This window comes from Palaemon carinicauda, chromosome 1 (assembly GCF_036898095.1).
Source record: "Palaemon carinicauda isolate YSFRI2023 chromosome 1, ASM3689809v2, whole genome shotgun sequence".
NCBI lineage: Eukaryota > Metazoa > Arthropoda > Malacostraca > Decapoda > Palaemonidae > Palaemon > Palaemon carinicauda.
In genome coordinates this window covers 190,013,652-190,018,651 of record NC_090725.1, presented here as the reverse complement: position 1 = coordinate 190,018,651, position 5,000 = coordinate 190,013,652, and the positions used below count along the sequence as shown (strand labels likewise).

The window sequence follows — 5,000 nt, the reverse complement described above, 5'->3', positions numbered from 1 at the left end:
ATCTGTTTTCATTTTATTACAGTTATTGAATTGAGTGATTTAGCAGAACTTGCCTTTACCTTTTGAAAATAGTATTTCGTTTATGTCCTCAGGGTTTCTTGAAAAGCGAGGAGGGTAGGAGAAGGAAGACAGCATACCTGTAGTTACTTCTGACACAGGAAAATCCTTCTCTAAGTCAACAAGCCCACCAGCAACCAGTTCTAAATTTAACTTCACATGGAAGTTCAACCTTTCATTAAAGTGAACATTTTTTAATGGACTTGTTTTAATCCTTCCATCGTACAATTTTCAAGATGGCGCCCAACGTGGGGCTCGAGTAAGAAATTTGGTTGCTGGTTGGTCTCGTTGAGTGTAGGATTGGCGGAGAGAATGACGAAAGTACGAGAATTTTCGAATTTATCAGTGTTGAAATTTTGTTTATAATTTAAGTTGTCCTTGAATTTTACCTAGTTTATATTTTGGTTTTGGTATTGTCATGAAACTGTCAATTCTAGGACATTCTTATGTTAGAGATTTGGAGCTTAGGGTTAATAGCTCAACAATTGTGATTGAACAGACATCTTTTGATGTTCAGTTTCTTGGTTTTCCTGGTGCCACATTTGATTATTTTTTGAATAATCTAGCTCTCCTAGAAGATGTTTTCACGTATAACCCCGATTATTTGTTGGTAATTTTAGGAGGTAATGATTTGAAGTCTCGTGTAGATTTGTCAGTGGTAAAGAATAATTGCAAAGAATTTTACAAGATTCTGAGATCCAGGTTACCAAGATCTTGTATAATTGCATCTCAAATTGAAATCCGATTTTATGAAAGGAGAAATCGGTTTGATAGCCCATGCGTGGAAGAATTCAAGTTAATGAGGCGTTAGCTCAATAAATTTATTAACAAGTTGAGTTTCAAGAATTACTTGTTCAGAGTAGAGGGTCCAGGTAGATTAGATAATAGAAGGTTATACAGGGACGCCGCACATTTAAACTCTGTTGGGTTAGATCTGCTCTATAGATTGATTTGTGATTGTCTGAAATATTGTTTTAATAGCAATCGGCAAAGATGTCAGAATTATCGCTTTTGATAAATTCTCGGAAATACATCCGCAGTCAAGTGACTAAGAATGTCAATCGAATTGAAGATTGTAAATTGGGTTCAGAAGTTGAACGGCGATCACTTATCTCTAAATTTCATGGATTTGCTGAAGAGCTGAAGGTTTATAATTCTAAAATAGCTAAGTTATTATGGGCAGAAGAGGAAGATGAATCAAAATTGAATATTGAGTTTGAAGCTTGTGAGAGCTACTTGGATAAAATAAACTTTTTTATAGCTACCCTTGAGGCTACTAAAGATTCAGTTCCTCCCCATTCTGTACTTGAAGAAGCTAGAAGCCTTTTGAAAAGCTCTACAGCTCCTTTACCAGCATTTAAAATTGTAGAGGGAGAAAATATAGAGCAATTTCTTTCTGAATTTGAAGAGGTTATTAAAACCTTCAAGTACACTCAGAGAGACAAATTACTGCTGCTGAAGCAACAAGTGTCAGGTCGTGCATCCATACTACTCGATTCACTTGAAACAGACAAACAGACATATGAAGATGCAAAATTAATTTTAAGGTCTGCTTTAGCATCCCCTAGGTTTCAGAAGTTTACCTTAATAAAACAGTTAACAGATATGAAAATGCCTTACCAAACAGATCCATTTGCGTACGTTGGTCAGATGAAAAATTTCATGGAATCTGTTTGTTGAAAATGGAAGTGGACGATTTTTTGAACTATTTCTTTTGGAATGGCATGAACAGCACCTTCCAATCTCAGCTAGTAAATATTACCAATAAGACGAGGCCCTCCCTTTCAGAAATTAATGATAACATTTTTGAAGCATGTGAACGATATGCCATAGCATCTCAGAAAATTTATACAAAAGTTAAGAAGTTTCCCAAAATTTCAGAGACTGTTAATCTAGCCTCTAATGTGAATGTTGAAGGGCAGCCTACTAAGGCGAAATGCTCTTTATGTGCTTATGACAGAGCAACTGATGATCACCAAGTTTTCAAGTGCCCGGTTTATAATAGTAATAAGGCAAAGGTGGATAAGCTGAAAGAGATAGGAGGTTGCCTTAAGTGTGCCAGTTCCTCTCATTCTGCGGGTTTGTGCAAATTTAGACTTCATAAGAAATGCAGAGGATGTAATGGCTGGCATTTCACCTTTCTCTGCATTAAAAGAGATTCCCCAAAAGAAGAGGTGGTCAATGCTAGAAGTCTTAATAAAAACTCCAATTTAGTTAATGAGAAATCTGAAAAAGTTTCCACGGGGGTAGTATTTTCAGTGGATGCTCTTCAGTGCTATGGTAATAGATCTGCTCTACCAACTTTCACTTGTCATCTAGAGGACCATACCCAAATAAGAGGTTTGCAAGACTCGGGCTGTCAGTGTAATTTTATTACGGACAGAGCGGTTAAGAAGATTCCTTTCAAAGTTTTGAGGAGAAATGTGAGTCTTACTGTTAATGGTTTTAACTGCGAAATCATATAATACAAAGTTGGTGGAACTGAATTTAAAATTTGGTCAGGAAATTTGCAAGGTGGAGGCCCTATGTGTACCTTATATAAATATAAATTTGAAGTTGCCACATTTGTTCAGGGTGGCAAGCCATTTCTCTGCTAAGGGCTACACCCTTGCAGATAAACAGTTGCTAAATAATGGGGATGAGTTAAATGGTATAGATTTCATCCTAGGCACTAACTCTGCTCACTGCACTATGGCTTCAACAGTTGGGTTTGGGCAGGATAGTCCTTCAGTATACTTTCAAACTTCTTTTGGAGTGATGCTTCTTGGTAATGTTGACACAATGTTAAAAAATTTGCATTTCCTTCCTGATTTAAATGCAGTTGAAACGTCAATTACTTGCAAGTCTGATGTTGCTCAGTTGGATGTAGGTTCTCTTGATTCTATTGGCCTTGGATTAGGTAAATTCAATGATGAATCTATATTGGAGCATGAGGAAATGGTGGTAGAAGCTAATTTTCTAGTTTTAAATGAGAACGGGGGCATAAATGAGCAAGCACTACAAAGGGCCACAGAGAAAATGTTGGAATATGACTGCAAAAGGATCCTTAATTATGATAAGGAAGAGAATGAGACATCTGTGGAACTCAATAATTCTCTAGTAAGATATGCACTTAACAATGCCACTGTTAATGAGGATGGTAGAATAACAATGCCTCTGCTATGGAACAGTAAGGTGTCACACTTACTTGGTAAAAATTATAAACTAGCTGAAGCAGTGTTAAAGTCAAATTTAAAGAAGCTTTGCAAAAGGGAGATGCATCTGAAACTCATGGATGAAGTCATTAAAGAACAAGAAAATTTAGGAATAATTGAAAAGATCCCAAACCTTAAGCATTACCTAACTGAACATCCTGAACATAGTTTTTTACCCCACATGGGGGTGTTTAAACTTGATCTAGAGACCACAAAATGCAGAGTAGTATTTCTATCAAACATATTTGAGGTGGACCCTAGAAAACCCATGACAGTAAGCCATAACCAGGCAATTCATCCAGGGCCGTCGTTAAACCAAAAGTTAAGTTCAGCCTTGCTTCACTTACGATTTGGTTCGAAAATATTGTGCTTTGATCTCAAAAAGGCTTTTAATCAGATAGCACTTAGACCTTCAGATCAGAATAAATTACTTTTTCTTTGGGTTAGAAGTGTGAAGAAGAAAGATTTTTCCTTAGTTGGTTACAAGAATCTTAGGTTGAGTTTTGGTTTAAGATGTAGCCCTACAATTTTGATGTTGAGTCTTTATAAGATACTGGTTTTGGATGTGGAGGATGATACTCAAGAGGTAAAAAAATATGAAGAAATTGCTTTATCAGTTGTTTTATATGGATAATGGAGCTTATACCTGCAAAAATTCGGATACCTTGGAATGGGCCTATACTCGGCTAACAAATATATTTGCTCCCTATAGAATAGAATTGCAACAAATTGTCACCAATGATGGGCCACTTCAAGAAATCATTGACTCAGACTGGGATCAAAATACATTAACGGAAGTTAAACTTTTAGGTTTGAAATGGAATAGGGAGTTGGATACCCTTTCAACTTTTCCCATTGTTTTGGAAGCTTCGGCAAGTACGAAGAGGTCCATCCTCAAGTCCATTGCTTCAAACTTTGATTTGTATAATATCAATGGTCCAGTATTTAATAGGGCAAGGCTATTTATGCATGGTGTGATAAGTCATTAGGATGGGATGATATTTTACCTGCGGAAAAGCTAAAAGAATGGAAATGCATTGCAAGGCAAGCTAATTCTACACCTGAAATTGTTGTTCAAAGATTTGTTGGGGAAAGAGATGGACAATACAGACTTCTTGCTTGTGTAGATGCTAGCAGTATGATATATGGAGCTGTTCTGTATATAGAGAACATTGATACTGGCCAAACAAATTTTTTATTAGCCAAAAACAGGCTGATAAACAGACAGTCTAATACTAAGTCCATCCCTTCCCTGGAGTTACAAGCCATTTGCTTGGGTGTGGAGTTGTTAATTGATTTGTATAAAGATTTAGGAGGGCCTGATTGCCTCGTTCCAATTGCAATAAAAAGTTTGGATTTGTACTCTGATAGTTTGGTAGCTCTTTCTTGGATCAATTCATATTCCTATAAACTGGATAAGATGCAGAAAAGGTCTGTATTTGTTCTTAACAGGCTACAGCAAATAGATAAGTTATGTGAAACGTTTCCTGTTAATTTTACTTTCATCACTGGAACTGCCAATCCTGGAGACTGCATAACAAGAACCTTGTCCTATAAACAGTTAATTAATACAAACTTTTTTTCCGGACCTCAACCTGATATCCACCAGTCTATAGTCAGTCAAGATATTTTGAGAGTTACAGTTCCTAACCCTAGGGCTACCCTTGACTTCAAAGAGGAGAATGTTTTAAGTAATGTTTGTGCACAAGACCTTAGGGAGGACGTTGCTGAGCATCTAGTTTCTCCAAA

At 36.6% G+C, this 5,000-nt stretch overlaps 1 long non-coding RNA gene across 1 annotated transcript in view; it reads left to right on the top strand.

Moving 5' to 3' along the window:
* LOC137653352 (uncharacterized) overlaps positions 1-255 on the top strand; it is a 1,005-nt gene extending 750 nt beyond the window's left edge. The window contains exon 2 of the long non-coding RNA XR_011046456.1: positions 93-255. This is a non-coding gene — a long non-coding RNA (uncharacterized lncRNA). The remainder of the gene's footprint in view (positions 1-92) is intronic.
* Positions 256-5,000: the final 4,745 nt, after the last annotated feature.